Genomic DNA, 17,889 nt, shown 5'->3' with positions numbered 1-17,889 from the left:
TGATAATGTGTAGCTTGCTCATCAGCTCAGAAGAGACTGCAACGCAACATCACACAGTAGTTGCATGCTCTGCCCACAGTGGCAAAGTCTTACACTTTCATATTCAATTCAGCTTCTCCATCATGTACTTTTAGATGTTTCATACAGGGTTCAACATATTAGTTGTTTTCACAGGTGTGCTCTATATCTCAACAATGGCTCATAATAAGACGACAGTTGAAGGATATAAAAAAAACAACAACAGCAATAGAATAATATTAAACACAAAGTGAACCCGTCTTCCTTCATTAAATAGGTTCTTTTAGATGTTAAGGAGGAATTGACTTAACCAGGCTGGCGGAGAATGAAGACAACCGGACACCTGCGGCAGATGGGGAATCAGTGAACTTTTATTGAGACAGAGACAACCTCTCAACACAGCTCACATCAGGAGATTCCTAATATTTGCTGTGAGGATGGGTATATATTCTCTAAAACTTACAGGAGGGGGTTGTGAGGAAAGTGCTGCATTAGCAGAAAAACAACTCCATAAAAGGAAAGCGGCCTTGGGTGTTCTAGTCTCTTCGCTTGCAGATATCTTTCACCTGCAGGATGAGGCGATCGCTTCTTATCGCTCTCAAGGCCAAAGTCGTGAGCACATTTTTATTACACAGTTGCACAGTAACTTTAAAGCTGAACAATATTTAAAGCTGAATAATGTTTGATCAGATTATATTTTCTTCAAATCCCCCTTTTGACCCATCTTAAATGGGTCAACACACAAAAATAAGTAACATTCAAAGGAACACAGAGACGTGTCGAAGCCTGGCTCGAAAAACTCCTCGGGTCTTATCATTTGTCTTTATCTGTCATTGCAGATGAGGAGAAAAGAGTCCAGGCACCACCCTGCCCAGGGGTCGGCTGCAAGCAGTCTCGGTTCCCGACGAAAGCAGTAACAGCTGTCCTGCACACACGGATACAACGAGTTAGTGCAACCAGGGTAGTGACACAAAATTAACAGTTCCTGTAACTCAGCAACCAAAAAGCATAAGTAATGATAAAAATGTGGAGAGTACAGAGTATACTATAATAATGAGAGATATAAACGTGAAAATGTGAAAGAATAAATCAACCGTAAAATAAACCCAGAACGGTAACTGCTAAGGACATTCAAAAGTGAATATGGTAAAACTGGAGAGGAAGTGGTGGGCAAGACCCTAGGGGCTACATTTGTCAGATTGGGACTGTCAGAAGGGGGCGAAGCTTTTGAACTTGAAGGTGTCAGAAGTGTCGGGGGCCCTTCACAGATCAGGATTATGCCAATGGGAATGAGACCCAGGGCCAGGAAGCAAACAAAGACGCAACATCTTTGCCTGCCTGTCATTTCAGGGGGAAAGGGCCAAGACATGTTTACTTAGCTTGGATGTCGTCTAATAGAGGATGATGAAGCACAGAAAGGTGGTCCAGTTCCCCCCACCTCGCCAAGGGCGTGTTCTAGGAGTTAAAGAGCAACAACCTGCAATCTGTACCAAAAAATCTTCATAGTCCCACCGGAAAATCATAAGAGTAATAAACGATTCAGCTCAACAGACAAGTATCATGTTCAGGTTTCTCCAATCATTAAATCACTATTATTGCCACAATTTGCTTTATTCACCCTTTGGGCAATGTTATTCCAAGAGAGAGAGAGAGAGAGAGAGAGAGAGAGAGAGAGAGAGAGAGAGAGAGAGAGAGAGAGAGAGAGCGAGAGAGAGAGAGAGAGAGAGAGAGAGAGCCCCTAATGGCCAGTTAGTGGGCTCTAGGTCAAACTGTCCCCAAATTTGTTATTTGTTATTATTACTTGTTTTCATGTCACTTGTCTGTTTTCTACTGCACCCCTCTCACCAAAGCAAAGCAAACATTAGCAGCACATTGACCGTAGTCAGGCATCCTCATTCCATAGGTGCTATAAAACATTTCCTGTAAAAGAATCACAGTTTTCAAGACAGGGTGTGTCTCCCCCAACACTCTCACCAGAATACAGTGTAATAGCATCCCCAACTCCTAACCCATAAACACCGTTTCTTCACACATCCGCCCAGAAATCCTGTAATAGAAAAACATTAAAACTGTAACCCTGTAGGGAAGAAAATGTAAATGGTAACGCTGCGCAGTTACCTCTGTAAGCAACACAAGACACAAAAATGGCATTTACAGGTTCACTCATCCTCGAATATTTTGTCATCCTTCTACTCCTGTAAAAGAAACCCACATAAATTCATCCACCCTTTTATCCTATCTAGGTGGAGGTGGTTAACCTTGAGTCATGGTCAAGTCTTGTCATCATTTACCAGTCAGTCCGTTTGTTTTTATTCCCAGTCTTTCATCCATTCATCCGTTCTTTGCTGATAGTGAAACCTGTCGTCGCATCTAGTTTCCACACTCAGCAAAATGACGTCATCTCAAAAAGAAACAAGAACTTGAGTTTGGATTACCTCGCTGAATCCTTTTTTAAACAGGGACTCTCGTTTCTAATTGTCCCCACAAGTGTTTCCTCCAGAACCCATTTCAATGCGGAGAAACTCACTTACAACAATTTTCTCGCCGACGTGTAATGCTTGTAATTTCCGATGTGCAGATCTGCTTAAAGAAAAGATTCACAAACAAAAATCAGTAAATATAAAACAAAATAAAATGAAAAATAACAAAAACAGAATGCAGACGCCCGGGTCTTAGGACTTGTCACTGAATATTCTTCCCATCAATAAAAATACCAACCTAAACCTACACAGAGTCAAATCAACACCACCTCAACCTTTTCATATTCATAAACCTATATGTTTTGCGTTCGTGAAACAAAATTGAACCATTAAGTAAGTTGAGCTCTTGAAATGTTTTAATTCTCTTAATTCTGCCAGTTTATTTCAACACTTATTCAATGACTTTTATTCAACTGCTACTTGGTCACTCGACTTTTACCTGTTCAAATTGCCTAGGGTTCAACAAAGTCTAGATCCCCGTTATCATGAAACTTGAACGGTGTACGATGATTTACTTACAGTAATTTAGAATCATCACTCAACCTAGCTCTACTACTGGCACTGCGTGACTTTTCTCACACTGGAAACCAGAATTTAGTACAGAACTTTAATGCCTCAGGCAATCGCGTTCAAGGGCTGCCCCCCCTTCTCTTCTTCTTTGTCCGTGTGTTCCTCCTTTATTAAATCTCCATCACAATGACGTGGCGCTCTGAAATAAAACTCACACTGTCAATTCCTCGTTTTCACTCTGCACCACTGCTCAGAGTGTTTTCTTTTCTTTTTAGTGTAGAGTAAACAATTAAGTCGAGGCCTTAAGCCCCAGATATCTCGCACGGGCATCATTTTCATAACCAAACCGCTCCGGACTCTGCTCCCCAGACCACACAAATGCCCCCTGGGCTTATTATTATAGCAAATTCTGTATTTGACTTTGTTGTGTGCAGCATTGAGCCTTTGTCAGTAAAGCATTCTTCATTGCAGCAGCTGGAGCATTGTGTGTCACTTCTTAGTAAATTAAATCAACATTTTGATTTTAGTGCATGGGTATGTATCAGTTTTTACTCCCTCAACAAGTGCATAAGTGTTCATGTGTGTGTTTCCCTTCATTCTAAGTAGGCGCATGCAGAAGTGTGTGTTCGTGTGTTGGTATATGTTTGTGTTCATCACCTTCCTGTTCTGTAGTTTAGGTAAACCAGCGGCCTGACGCATGGCCTAGGGTCCTCCCCTCCTCTTTGGGTCTGTTTATGTTGTCCTTACTTTGCTCCACGGCCTTCTGCAGCTCTGCTGTTCGGCTCTTCTCAGAGGTCAGCATCCTTCTGCTCACCGTCCCTTTTCCTCCGGGCTTAATGCGCGTCTCGTCACAGCTCTGTCAGCTGACGCAGCCTGGGAATTTCCCCCGTGTAGTGAAACGGGCTTTAGGTTTAGTGCTCTCCGTCTCTGCTGCATGAGATCACTCTTTTGCAGCACTGTTGACATCCTCAAGTTGTTGTTGTGAGTCCAGCTGCTGTGGCCTTCAGGGGTCAAAGGGTCAAAGATGGTCGCGGAGAGGGCAACGATGGTAGAGGGGAGGGTAGGAGTCCAGGTCAGCTTCGGCTCTCAGAAAAAACAAAAACAAAACAAAACAGGCGAACAGGAAAATGATGTTGTGTTGGCTGTGCTGTGTTGGCTGTGTTATCCCGAGAGGGGAGAAACAACGAGATCTCGTCTCCCCCCTTTTTTTGTTTTTGTTTTTTTTTTTTTTTCACCATATAATCAACTCATAACCCCTCAAGTTGACAGGACAACACAGGTACGTGTTAAAATTCTTAAGATCCTGTTTAGAAACCTAAAAAGGAATTTCCTATCATTCAGTAGTCATTTGTCTTAAACAATCAACAAAAACATGTCCCAAGTCGACCCTTTTAACCACTAAATTTGTCGTGTCCTCACTTAATCCTCAGACCAGTGTCTTTGTCTTTTGACGTTACGTTGTTGTCCTGCAACCCAAAGCGTTTAATTGTCAGTAATGTATAAACTATATCATTTAAAAACAGGTGTATGTTAAGTGTCGCTACTTTAACCTTGCATGTACGTGCACATGTATGTAAGCTGTTTCTTCATTGCATGTATGGGTGCGTCTGTATATGGGTTACTTTAACTTTTTCTCAAACGAGGCATTTCTCTAACACGCACACGTGTCTGTTCCTCACCCTTCTCATATCTTTCTCTGGTTGTGTGTGGTTTTATTTGTTTCAGTGATTTACCAGGAACATCTTTTCCTTTTCTCCATGTCTTCCGCCAGAGGTTAACACTGGTGAGATCCAGGGACACAGCACCCAGAGCAGTTCAGCGAGAAAAACCCGCCTCAAACTACATTCTCTCTTTTTTGTTTTACCGGGAGGGGTGAGGACAACTCTGGTGTCCAGCCGTGAATTTTAGCCAAAGCTTGGCCTGTCTTCTGCTGCCGTACTCAGGCTTCCAGGTTAAGAAAAAACACCTGTATGAAGACACTAAACATACATTTAGTATTTGTATAAACATAACTGCCTAAATCATTGAACTCTTGAGGAGGGTGTATTTCAGAATCAGAATCAAAATCAAAAACTTTATTGTCATTGTCATGAGACCGACGACATTAAGAATGGTCCCCGATCATTGCATCATCCCTAGTAATATCAAATATAAAAAAACAATAAAATTCAATCAATAAAATAGATAGAATACTTAAAATACTAAGTATTCCCACCGTCATGCTTCAGACCGTGCATAGATTAACACAAGAGTGGCATGGTGGACATTTTTGTAGTATTCAGATGTGTTATTGCAGTTGGATAACAGCTGTGTTTGAGTCTATTAGTCCTTGCTCTGATTGCCCTGTACCGTCTGCCTTAGGGCAACAGTTCGAACAGGGAGTGGCCAGGATGTGAGGTGTCTTTTATGATGTTTTGGGCCTTTTTTAAAACAGTGGGCGTTGTTTGACTCTTTACTAACTTTAAAACCCCACCATAACAATTTCTCACTGACAAACTTCTATGCATCCATTTAAACATGCGAAGCCAGCACAAAATCACACACATACCCCTACAGCAAAGCTTTAACATAACCACAATGCAACTCCTCCCTTAAACGGGAGAAATCACCCTGAATCAACCAACTCTATATAAAACGTCAAACAAAGATAAACCACAAACATTTCTACACTTCTGTGTCTTACACGCAGCACAATAGGCAGAAAAACACCGATTACTCACAGTCTACAACAAAAGAAAAACCTGCTCTTTTCACAACTCTCACAGCTAAAGTCAAAACTCTTACCCAGTGCCTCTGAAATAATAAAAAAATCACCAAATACTCGATTACTCTTTTCACTCGCTCCCTCTCACTCCCTTCTTCCTCATACAGCATACACGCTCGCTCCCGCGGACCCGCTCGGCCCCGCGGGCTCACTCGGCCCCCACCTTTTTCCTCTCACAGAGACAGAGAGAGAGACCCTTTTCCTTTTTTTTTATTTCTCCAGCACACATACACACACAGAATCCCAACTGAGAGAAAGAGGGAGAGAAGAGAAAAGAGTTGTAGAGAGGAAGTTTTTTAGCAGGAGTTTCAGATCTAACAGATTTATACAACTTATTTACACACACCGGTAATTTATGTTCTATTTATTGATTTTAAAGGAGAATTTGGGCCAGCTGGGTTTCTGCCTCTGTTAGGCACTAACAGCTGGGGCGCTGCTTTAAAGGTGAGTCAGCACTGAAATATCCCTTCAGGTGTTACCAGGCTTCTACCAAACCGGAGTCTGGCGGGTAACCTTGCCTAGAGCTTCCTGATAGGGGTGCTAGTTGGTTGTCACCTTGTTCACACGTCTCATTCACACTTCATACATTACCTGCAGTCACTCATTACCCTCCTTATGTATGTAATAAATGTGTAAAAAAATTCTATGTGTGGTGTATTATTTTAACCAAAAGAGGAACCTAGTTCCTTTAATTGTGTAATCTGTGAACAACGGAGAACCAAACTGTCCTGCCCAGTGTTCCACAGCAAGCATTCAGCGTGTATTTATGTGTGTCCAATATCAAACAGAACATCAAAACATTTAAAACACTAAAATCATCGGGGTTTTAAGAAGAGATCCGTTTTCTCCTATTGATCAAAGGGACCCCTCCTTTGGACTCCAACCAGTACTTCTCCTTTTTAAGTTTTAGAGGATCTTTTCTAATAAAGTCCTCTGGGCCTTCCTAACCCTTCTGTAGTTTAGAGAATATTACTAAAAAATATTCTCAAGGCCTTTAACCTTTTAATTTGTTTAGAAAGGCGTTACTAATAAACCCTTTCAAGGTCCCAGACCTGCACTGAGGTATGTATCCGACACCGGAGAGCAACCCGTCGGCTGCAACCGTGGTCAGACCTCAGTTCACTCTTATCTTTATTCACTTATTCACTTATTTCTTATTCACTTATCTCTTATTCACTTGTCTGATTCTCAACAAGCCTTAAGTAAGCCAGACAATTTTGGTTATGAATTACTAGGAGTTTGGACACTAAGTATTTTTATAATGTTCAATATAGCAGAAATAAAAGGTCTGCTTACCTTGTTTTTGTGTGCACACAGCTTTTGTCCAAACTCCGTTCACTCAAACCACGGCCGATGTCCTCCCCTCCGTTCCAGTTGACCTGGAGCGGATCCTGTTCGTGACGCCAATTGAAGGATATAAAAAAAACAACAACAGCAATAGAATAATATTAAACACAAAGTGAACCCGTCTTCCTTCATTAAATAGGTTCTTTTAGATGTTAAGGAGGAATTGACTTAACCAGGCTGGCGGAGAATGAAGACAACCGGACACCTGCGGCAGATGGGGAATCAGTGAACTTTTATTGAGACAGAGACAACCTCTCAACACAGCTCACATCAGGAGATTCCTAATATTTGCTGTGAGGATGGGTATATATTCTCTAAAACTTACAGGAGGGGGTTGTGAGGAAAGTGCTGCATTAGCAGAAAAACAACTCCATAAAAGGAAAGCGGCCTTGGGTGTTCTAGTCTCTTCGCTTGCAGATATCTTTCACCTGCAGGATGAGGCGATCGCTTCTTATCGCTCTCAAGGCCAAAGTCGTGAGCACATTTTTATTACACAGTTGCACAGTAACTTTAAAGCTGAACAATATTTAAAGCTGAATAATGTTTGATCAGATTATATTTTCTTCACAGTCTTTCACACAGGTCAAGTGCCTCTATGCACATCATTAGTTAAAATATTTATCTATATCACTTCACCTCATATGTCATTGTAATAAATTTGAGCAACTTTTAACAATTATCCACCTCAATTAAATCTATGGTCTGGCACACAGGCTGTTGTCGATCAGGGCAAGCTAAAGAATAAACATTTTGTGTCAGCAAGGGGGTGGGGGAAAGCCATTCACCACAGCACATCTCAAGTGCTGCTGATGTGGCAGGCCTTCTCCACACGCTCTTCAAGGCTGGTGTGTTTTCTGAAAACTTTGAATCTCTTCCATTTATAAGCCTGCGATTAACCGCACGGCTCAGGTCCGCGTGAAACCCGCGCGACCGCGCTCGCGTGAACCCGCTCAGCTAAGGAGCCGTCACTCTCTCTCATTTTTATTTAAATACTTTGTGCTGCCAGGAGCAAAGTCCAGCACAAACGTCTGTCACCCTCTGACACACTCATGGTTGCTTAGGAACCCATGATAACAACAACAGTCGGTGTCACAGACCACGTGTTCTGCTCCGCACACACTCACACAACAACAACGACGACGACAACAACGACGACGACAACAACGACAACGACAACAACACAAAATAGGCCTACTCTGGACTCACACCGGACCGCTCGGGACACTAACCCAGTTGTGGGACGCTCACCCAGTCGCGTGACAAAACCCAATGAAGGGACGCTCGGGACACACACCCAGGGCGATTTCAAAACCCAATGAAGGAACGCTCGGGACACACACCCAGGGCGATTTCAAAACCCAATGAAGGGACGCTCGGGACACACACCCAGGGTGATTTCAAAACCCAATGAAGGGACGCTCGGGACACACACCCAGGGCGATTTCAAAACCGGACACACACCGGACACTTGGGCCTTTGGGCAATTTTACCAAAACCTCTTTTTCGGGACACTAACCCAGTTCTGCGGTTATAGAGTCGCTCTCTCAACTTACTCGGCGTTGCTTAGCGTGTAATACAGCCTCGAATCCCGCCGATCGTCATTCATCGAGGAGAAAAGATAGACAGTTAATCCACAGGAACTTCCTGGCTGACGTCAGTCTTTCAGCGTGCCTCTTCTCCCCTCGGTGAATGCCGACTCCAGGGATCCGACATCGAAGGACCAATTAATGATAGGTTTGTAGCTTGAACCCATCCGCTGGAACGTTGGAGACAATATAATTACACTGCAAAGCAAGACACGAAGTAGGCAAAGTTCTTCATGTTTCTCGTGCACGGGAGATAACCGGACAAACGCCGTTCCTTCGCTTGACCCCAGTTGCTCTCGTCCGTTCTCCCGTAACACTGCCCTTTTATTGAGGTTACATGAATATGCATAGGTTCATTAACATATGACGTCTACATACACACAAAGAGTACTTTGCCTGTGTGTGTGTGTGTGGAATGATTTGTGTGAGGTCAAGATGTGACCCTGTGAAGACTCCCCAAAGCTGGTGCCAGGCGTCTAGCAGATCTATCTAAACAAAAGGCTCTTATACTTAAAGAGATATACGTGTGTTTGCTATACCATATATCAACAATGAGAAGATAGGACCTCTCTGATGTTCCTAGACTGTGGGTGTGCATTCTAGTGTGGAATACACACCAAGCCTTTACAGCCTGCTAAAGATCACAGTCCTATCACTACACAATTGATTATACACCTCTAAGCATATATGGTTAAATATTTCTAAGCATAAATGACAATCAACAATACAAAATCTAACACCCTGTAGGCCTCTGCACCTGGGGTGAGGGTGTGGCCATGAAAACAATGTGACATGCCATTGGGTGTTGGGAGACATAATAACATGACGCTAAGCATCAGCCAATGAATGTGAACTAACAACCACAAGGTCGTGGGTATGGCTGCACTGTAGGAAAAAATCCTAATATAAAAGTATTTTACTGTGCATTTTACAGTTTTGTTCTGTTCTTCTAGAATATCATTAAAGTTACGTAAATAGACTGTGATTTCACATTTCAAATGTAAATTAATGTTAAATCACTGTAATGTAATAAAACATAATTTTCATGATTATTAAATGTATCTGTCTGTACATATGCATATTTAGATTGTTAAAATACATTCACAAATGTATCATGATTTCACAAATATCTGTCCGTTATTTGAAAGATTGAACTGTTGAATTCAAATGTAATGCTATGGAAAAGTATATAACATGATTCCTATAAGCTTGAGTTACATCACAGTATTATTATCATCACTATTTAGGGCGATCGTGGCTCAAGAGTTGGCAGTTTGCCTTGTGGTCAGAAGGTTGCCGGTTCGAGCCCCGGCTCGGACGCGCTCGGTATTGTGTTTGTGGTCAAGAGTCTTCACCTACTGGTGATGGCCAGAGGGGCCGATGGTGCGATATGGCAGCCTTGCTTCTGTCATGCAATCCATTATTATTTAAACCAACTGTTAACTGTATATTTCTGTACCTTTACGTATTATGATTCATATTGCCACATTCATTGACCTTGTTTATAGGTAATTTCATTGTTTGATCACGTTAAAATGTTCCCAATTTAATGTCTAAAAACACTTGGAAAAGGCAGAATCCCATGTAAAATTAGCGCAACAAACTCTATTTTCATTACTGAAAATGACTGTATTTTCATGAGAAAGTTATTTTCTGTCATTTTACGGTAGTATTTTGGCGCCCCAGCTACTGGAATATTACTGTTTTTTTAAGATTTGTTTTTTCCCCCCCTATTTATAGATAATTTCATTGTTTAATCACATTACCATGTTCCTAATTTAATGTTTAAAATTAATTGAAAAGGCAAGATCCCATGTAAAATTAGCGCAACAAACTGTATTGTCCTTACTGGAAATAACCGTATTTTTATGAGGAAGTCATTTTCTGTTATGTTACGGTAGTATTTTGGCGCCCCAGCTGCTGGAATATTACCATTTTTTAAAAGATGTTTTTTGTAACAGTGTGTGTTTCAGTTTGGGTTAGCTGTAGGCTTGCGAGTGTGTGTAATTGTTTAGAGGGAAAGGCATTTATTGACACTGGGGGTCTGCTGTCATAAAAGGAGACAGGGAGCTACAGTTGGGGGTTGCTGATGCTGATGCTTGTACCTTTAATAAAAACTCATAATTGTTATAACTTAGAAGTAGGTTTGCAGGAGACTCTCCACATCCTTATCTGTAAATGTAAGACAACAAGAGGGCAATGGCCCAGTGGATGCAGAGTGGGGGTCTCAGTGTTTGTAATATGTTAACTCTGTTTTCTATGTTGTGTAGAGGAATTTGGTGTAGCTTGGGTGAGATTACTTTTATGACCGTCAGGAAGTCTCACACACACACACACACACACACACACACACACACACACACACAGTGCTTAAACTGTTACACTCACACATCCACACTCACTGGTGTGCACTCACACATACACACAGGTACGCAAACACATTCACTTACGTGCACTTACATAGACATACCGTTAGCTTCATAGCATAAGTGCCTAAGTCATTTGACTAAGTCAATGACTTAAGCACTTATGCTATGAAGCTAACGATACGGGTATGCGCACACACAGGCACTCATGTGCTCGTGCATACACACACAAACACAGAGTTTGCCAACACACCATGGGGTTTTTATGATGGGGTCACTTCTATAAAGCTGACTGTAACAAACAAATGTTGCTAACTCCAGGTCCGATAACAGGCACCACATCCGTAGTAGGTACCGTGCATTTCTTGGCTTTAAAAAAACCCGCTATGAGTCGCCAGGAGTTTTATCAGATTCGAGGTGTTACCTCCTTTGCACAGTATCACCTAAAAGCACTTGTTGCAGGCTGCTGAGTTTGCATCTTTTGCTGTGAAGTACAGCCAGACTGTTGACCGCTTTTCCTTGGGCATTTTTAATCTGTAGCTCTGCTCTAAAAGTAAACATATGTACCTGGGCCCGCCTACTATCCTTGGAAAGGTAAAATGTTTGGCTAGAATCTGAAGTGTATGACATCTCAGGGAAAAAAAGCACTGAAATATCCATCCTTCCATCCATCCATCTTCTCCCGCTTTATCTGGGGCCGGGTTGAGGGGGCAGCAGCCTAAGCAGAGAAGCCCAGACCTCCCTCTCCCCAGCCACCTCCTCCAGCTTATCTGGGGGAACACCAAGGCTCTCCCAGGCCAGCCGAGAGATCTAATCTCTCCATCGTGTCCTGGTTCTGCCCCGGGGCCTCCTCCCGGTGGCACATGCCCGGAAAACCTCACCAAGGAGGCGCCCAGGAGGCATCCTTGTCAGATGCCTGAACCACCTCAGCTGGCTCCTTTTGATGTGGAGGAGCAGCGGCTCTACTCTGAGCCCCTCTTCCGGATGGCTGAACTTCTCACCCAGCCACCCTTCGTAGGAAGCTCATTTCCCCCGCTTGTATCCACGATCTCATTCTTTCGGTCACTACCCACAGCTCGTGGCCAGAGATGAGGGTAGGGACGTAGATCGACCGGTAAATTGAGAGCGTCGCTTTAACACTCAGCTCCCTCTTCACCACGACAGACCGCATCACTGCGGCCGCAGCACCAATCATCTGTCGATCTCCGGCTCCCTTCTCCCATCACTTGCGAACAAGACCCCGAGATACTTGAACTCCTCCACTTGGGGCAGGAACTCACCCCTGACCCGGAGTGGGCTCTCCACCCTTTTCCAGCTGAGAACCATGGCCTCAGATTTGGAGGTGCTGATCCTCATTCCCGCTGCTTTACACTCGGCTACAAACCGTTCCGGTGAGAGCTGGAGGCCATCACTCTATGAAGCCAAGAAATAGCCTAGAAATCCTGTCCATAAAACTTATGAACAGAATCTGTGACAAAGGGCAGCCCTGGCGGAGCCCATCACCCACCGGGAACAAGTCCGACTTATTGCCGGCAATGCGACCCAAGCTCTTGCAATGGTTGTACAGGGATCGAATGGCCCGTAGCAATGGGCCAGACACCCCATACTCCCGCAACACCTCCCACAGGACACCCCGAGGGACACGGTCGAATGCCTTCTCCAAGTCCACAAAACACATGTAGACTGGTTGGGCAAACTCCCATGCAGTCTTAAATATCCTTGAGAAGATAAAGAGCTGGTCCAGTGTTCCGCGACCAGGACGAAAACTGCATTGATCCTCCTGTATCTGAGGTTCGACTAGCGGATGAACTCTCCATTCCAGCACCCTGGCATAGACTTTCCCAGGGAGGCTGAGGAGTGTGATCCATCTGTAGTTGGAACAGACCCTCCGGTCCCCCTTCTAAAAGATGGGGACCACCCCCCCGGTCTGCCAGTCCAGGGGTACTGCCCCTGATCCCCACGCAACATTGTAGAGGCGTGTCAACCAGGACAGCCCTACAACGTCCAGAGCCTTCAGGAACTCGGGGCAGACTTCATCCACACCAGAGACTCTGCCACCAAGGAGTTGTTTAACTGCCTCAGTGACCTCTCCCCTGCCCACAATTAATTGATAAATTAATGCTGTGATTTTTTTCTGTGCAAGAGTCCTTTTGTTCAGAGTCCGTTTGGTCCTTTTTTAAAAGTTTCTTTTTTAAAGTTCATTTTTTTTAAGGGTCCAGCTTCATGTAATGGGGAAATATGTCCGTAATCCAAATGTCACGGATTGCCAGGGCAAGCCGTGTGGAATGTAGAAAAGGACCCAAAAGGCAGCAGCTCTGGTGCAGGTGAGTGTTTATTTACAGGGGTGTAAGTACAAACAGCGGTGGCGACAAAACATGAAACCGGAAACCTAAACTGGGTAAACTAATAAGACAAACCAGAATGAGGATGCAGGGAGGTCCGGAGAAATACATACGGGGAGACGCAGGGAGACCGAGGGGAAACAACACAGACGAACCAGCGATTACTAAGACAGAAAATACAACTTAAATACACTCAGAGAACACAGGGAGATTACACACAGGTGGGAGAAACAGCTGGGAGTGATTAACATGACGAGACCAGGGAGGCAAACTGAAAACACTCACATAAGACGCAGACCTTCACAATAAAACAGGAACACACGGGGGGGAACAGGGTAAACACCAATTAGAGAAGAACAGAACCAAAATCGCGAAGAGAAAACACAAAACGCTAGGTCAAAAGGACCCAGGAGGGGGCCAGGGCCCGACAGCACAGGAGTCCAAAACAGAAGAGTTCAGGGGGCTGGCCAGGGGGCCGACAGCACAGGAGTCCAAACAGTTCAGGGGGCCGACCGTGCGGACGGCAACAGCGGTGACGTGGACACAGTTCGGGGGGCCGACCGTGCGGACGGCAACAGCGGCGACGTGGACACAGTTCGGGAGGCCGACCGTGCGGACGGCAACAGCGGCGACGTGGACACAGTTCGGGAGGCCGGCCATGCGGAAGGCAACGGCGGCCACTCACGCGATGGCGGTCCGGGGGCCGGCCGTGCGGAAGGCAACGGCGGCCACTCAGGCTCAGGCGATGGCGGTCCGGGGGCCGGCCGTGCGGAAGGCAACGGCGGCCACTCAGGCGAAGATGGTCCGGGGGCCGGCCGTGCGGAAGGCAGCGGCGGCGACGAGGGAGACGAGGGAGCAGTTCAGGGGGCCGACCGCGCGGAAGGCAACGGCGGCGACGAGGGAGACGACGGAGCAGTTCAGGGGGCCGACCGCGCGGAAGGCAATGGCGGCGACTCAGGCGATGGCGATCCGGACCAGGCGAGGCTGCAGAGGCTGGACTAGGCAAAGCACAGGCAGAAGCTGGACCGGATGAATCACAGGCAGAGGCTGGACCAGGTGAGGCTGCAGAGGCTGGACCAGGGGAAGCACAGGCAGAGGCTGGACCAGGTGAGGCTGCAGAGGCTGGACCAGGCGAAGCACAGGCAGAGGCTGGACCAGGTGAGGCTGCAGAGGCTGGGCCAGGCGAAGCACAGGCAGAAGCTGGACCAGACGAATCACAGGCAGAAGCTGGACCAGGCGAAGCACAGGCAGAAGCTGGACCAGGCGAAGCACAGGCAGAGGCTGGACCAGGTGAGGCTGCAGAGGCTGGACCAGGCGAGGATGAAGACTCTGATGAAGCCGGATCAGGCGAGGCTGAAGACTCGGATGAAGCCGGACCAGACGAGGCTGAAGACTCGGATGAAGCCGGACCAGACGAGGCTGAAGGCGCGGAGGCTGGACCAGACGAGGCTGAAGGCGCGGAGGCTGGACCAGACGAGGCTGAAGACGCGGAGGCTGGACCAGACGAGGTTGATGAAGCGCAGAGCGAGCGAACGCCAAGTGACAGCGCCACCAAGGATGATGAAGCCACAGCAGGCGAGGATGATGATGAAGATACAGCAGGCGAGGATGATGATGAAGCTGCAGCAGGCGAGGATGATGATGAAGCTGCAGCAGGCGGCTGGACGGGCTCCTCGGGCCCCCCAGCCGACGAGGCAGGAAGCTGAACGGGCCCCTCGGACCCTCCAGCGGAGGCAGGAGGCTGAACGGGCCCCTCGGACCCTCCAGCGGAGGCAGGAGGCTGAACGGGCCCCTCGGACCCTCCAGCGGAGACTGGAGACGAAGGCCGGAGCGGTCCCTCGGACCCACCAGCGGAGACTAGAAACAAAGGCCGGAGTGGTCCTACGGACCCTCCAGCAGAAGTCATCACTAAGCCAGCAGTCATGGAGTCCTCTGGCAAACACGAAGGCAACTGGCAATGCGCTGAGCACGGGCTCTGCACAGGCAATGCTGACATGGCGCAGTTCTCAGGTAGCTGCTTAGACTTCAGGGGTCCAGAATCAGCCGGGGACTGAGACCTAGCCTCTGGGGAAGCCCTGGAGTGGCAAACTGTGCCAATGGCGGCTGAACCATGAAAAGCACCTTGAGGTGAAATTAGACTTTCTCCCTGCATGGAGTGAATGAGTGAAACCGGGGATACCGGAGCCAGAGCTACGGGTAGCGGGGACACCGGAGCTACTGGGGCCTGCGCTACAGGCGGCACTGGAGCTACTGGGGCCTGCGCTACAGGCGGCACTGGAGCTACTGGGGCATGCGCTACAGGCGGCACTGGAGCTACTGGGGCCTGCGCTACAGGTGACACTGGAGCTACGGGAGACTGAGCTGAAGGCGACACGGGAGACTGAGCTGAAGGCGACACTGGAGACTGAGCTGAAAGCGACACTGGAGGCTGAGCTGAAAGCGACACTGGAGGCTGAGCTGAGAATGGCTGCGGGGCAGGTGACATGCTATTCACAATATCATCTGCTGCACAGAACACCGCCCCAGAATGAACAGTCATACAGTCCGAAAATGAAAAAGAGTCCTCACTCACCACAGCCGGTGAATTAGAAGTCCGAACGTCCGGCTGTGGGGTGGCGCGCCCGCGGCGCGATCGGCGTTTCCTCCCCGCAGATGGCTCCGACGGGCCGGGCAAGATCACATCCAGCGAGTTGGGCTGCGAGGTAGTTGTGGCGGAGAGAAGGTGAGGTGTGAGGTGGAGAAAGGCCTGCGCGGTCGGGGGAAGCGATTCCAATAGCCATGGCAGGCCGGAAAAGAGCCGTTGTAGCCGTCTTTCCACGGCGCGACGCAGCTCCTCTGGGGGGTTCTCCAGCCACAGCCCGAGGAGGATCTCCACATTATACGTAATGTCGTCCCGGAGCTCCTCGGACGGATTTACTGCCGCTGGGTCCATGGTGGCTGGTTCGTACTGTCACGGATTGCCGGGGCAAGCCGTGTGGAATGTAGAAAAGGACCCAAAAGGCAGCAGCTCTGGTGCAGGTGAGTGTTTATTTACAGGGGTGTAAGTACAAACAGCGGTGGCGACAAAACATGAAACCGGAAACCTAAACTGGGTAAACTAATAAGACAAACCAGAATGAGGATGCAGGGAGGTCCGGAGAAATACATACGGGGAGACGCCGGGAGACCGAGGGGAAACAACACAGACGAACCAGCGATTACTAAGACAGAAAATACAACTTAAATACACTCAGAGAACACAGGGAGATTACACACAGGTGGGAGACGCAGCTGGGAGTGATTAACATGACGAGACCAGGGAGGCAAACTGAAAACACTCACATAAGACGCAGACCGTCACAATAAAACAGGAACACACGGGGGGGAACAGGGTAAACACCAATTAGAGGAGAACAGAACCAAAATCGCCAGCCCTAACTATATGCTTTAGCAAAAAGGAAAGTTTTAAGCCTAATCTTGAAAGTAGAGATAGTGTCTGTCTCCTGAATCCAAACTGGAAGCTGGTTCCACAGAAGAGGGGCCTGAAAACTGAAGGCTCTCCCTCCCATTCTACTTTTAATTACTCTAGGAACAACAAGTAGGCCTGCAGAGCGAGAGCGAAGTGCTCTAATTGGGTGATATGGTACTACAAGGTCATTAAGATAAGATGGGGCCTGATTATTTAAGACCTTGTATGTGAGGAGCAGGATTTTGAATTCAATTCTGGATTTAACAGGAAGCCAATGAAGGGAAGCCAAAACAGGAGAAATATGCTCTCACTTTCTAGTCCCTGTCAGTACTCTTGCTGCAGCATTTTGGATTAGCTGAAGGCTTTTCAGTGAGTTTTTTGGACATCCTGATAATAATGAATTACAGTAGTCCAGCCTGGAAGTAATAAATGCATGAACTAGTTTTTCAGCGTCACTCTGAGACAGGATATTTCTAATTTTAGAGATGTTGCGCAAATGGAAGAAAGCAGTCTTACATATTTGTTTAATATGTGCATTGAAGGACATGTCCTGGTCAAAGATGACTCCAAGGTTCCTCACAGCGTTACTGGAGGCCAAGGTAATGCCATCCAGAGTAAGAATCTGGTTAGATACCATATTTCTAGGCTTTTCAGGGCCGAGTACAATAACCTCAGTTTTATCTGAATTAAGAAGCAGAAAGTTAGCAGCCATCCAGGTCTTTATGTCTTTAAGACATTCCTGCAGTTTAACTAATTGGTGTGTGTTATCTGGCTTCATGGACAGATAGAGCTGGGTGTCATCTGCATAGCAGTGAAAATGTATGCTATGTCTTCTAATGATACTGCCTAAGGGAAGCATGTATAATGTAAACAGAATTGGTCCTGTTGATTGGGGAGTTCAATTGCACTGTCTTTTTGCCTGCTGGTAATTATTCAAGTACACAGTGTTCTGTCTGTCTCCTGTCTTCATCAGGAGATTGACTGTCCTTTAAGTTTCTCCTCTTTCTTCACTTTACAATAGTGGAATT

At 46.5% G+C, this 17,889-nt stretch overlaps 1 long non-coding RNA gene across 1 annotated transcript; it reads right to left on the bottom strand.

The window, feature by feature from the left end:
* Positions 1–365: 365 nt before the first annotated feature.
* Positions 366–7,683, bottom strand: LOC112435296 (uncharacterized). The gene is made up of 2 exons (XR_003024530.2): positions 7,293–7,683; positions 366–7,163 (listed from the first exon to the last, which is right to left on the bottom strand). It is a non-coding gene; the product is annotated as an uncharacterized LOC112435296 (long non-coding RNA).
* Positions 7,684–17,889: the final 10,206 nt, after the last annotated feature.

Source organism: Maylandia zebra, linkage group LG17, assembly GCF_041146795.1.
Source record: "Maylandia zebra isolate NMK-2024a linkage group LG17, Mzebra_GT3a, whole genome shotgun sequence".
Lineage (NCBI taxonomy): Eukaryota > Metazoa > Chordata > Actinopteri > Cichliformes > Cichlidae > Maylandia > Maylandia zebra.
The sequence above is the reverse complement of the archived record's forward strand: the minus strand, read 5'-3'. Positions and strand labels throughout refer to the sequence as shown.